This window comes from Sinocyclocheilus rhinocerous, unplaced genomic scaffold (assembly GCF_001515625.1).
Source record: "Sinocyclocheilus rhinocerous isolate Xijiao unplaced genomic scaffold, SAMN03320098_v1.1 scaffold365, whole genome shotgun sequence".
Lineage (NCBI taxonomy): Eukaryota > Metazoa > Chordata > Actinopteri > Cypriniformes > Cyprinidae > Sinocyclocheilus > Sinocyclocheilus rhinocerous.
The window spans coordinates 601130-602411 of record NW_015659915.1 but is presented as its reverse complement, the minus strand read 5'-3'; positions in this window follow the sequence as shown (position 1 = coordinate 602411).

Here is a 1282-nt window from a genome sequence, read left to right as displayed (position 1 = left end):
CACACACACACAGACACACAGACACACACACACACACACACACAGCAATTAAAGAATTATAAATAACATAAAAAATAACCCCAACATCAGTGTGACATTTTGCCTCACCTTTTTTAATTAAAAATGTGCATCAGTCAGTGTCTGATATGAGTGTATGAAGCATAAAAACACCTCAAAAGCAAGTCTCAATTATATGACATAGTTTCAGAGTACAGAAATGAAAGAAAAACAAATGAAATAAATTTGTAAATAAAACACACACAAACAATGAAAACATTTGGTTGCACTTGCTTTAAAAACATGCAAATATCAATGCAATGCACCGGCAGAATGCAGTGACTACAGCAACACTGGAGCTGAGGCCGTTTCTGCAGTTTTCTCTGATCCGAAGCCGTCTGTCAGATACGAGTCTCAGAGATCTGTACTGCGTTTTACCTTCGCTCCACAGATTTGCATAAACTTGGTGTCGTTCTCCAATATTTGGCAATATACATAAAACAGACAAGAATGCTAAAGAAATGAAAATACTAGAAATTCAGTAGTTTTGACACATGATGTGTATGCACAACAAACTTACTCTGATATAAATGTGAAATTACTGCAAAACTTGTACACGTGGACATTAGCATGCATATGAAAAGCAGAGAGCAGTGACGCAAACGAACCATGTTTTGGCTTCACATTCATACATGAAGTAGCTTTAAAGTGTTTATAAGAATCTTTGATTGAAACACATCAGTTGCATTAGACCTGCTTGCATAGGAAAGATAAAACCTGTGAGAATAACACGCAAAACACTGTACGAATGACATTAACACTGATACCCTGAAGACAAACTAATATAGAGGCACTTTCAACTTTACAATTTCATCTCATTATAAAAGAGCATCTGAAAACAATATGTGACCCTGCAGCACAAAAGCAGTCTTAAGTCACTGGGGTATATTTGTAGCAATAGCCAACAATACATTGTATGGGTCAGAATTATACATTTTTCTTTTATGCCAAAAATCATTAGGATATTAAGTAAAGATCATGTTCCATGAAGATATTTAGTAAATCTCCTACCGTAAATATATCAAAACTTAATTTTTGATCAGTAATATGCATTGCTAAGAACTTCATTTGAACAACTTTAAAGATGATTTTCTCAATATTTAGATTTTGTTGCACCCTCAGATTCCAGATTTTCAAATAGTTGTATCTCGGCCAAATATTGTCCTATCCTAACAAACCATACATCAATGGAAAGATTATTTATTCAGCTTTCAGAAGATGTATA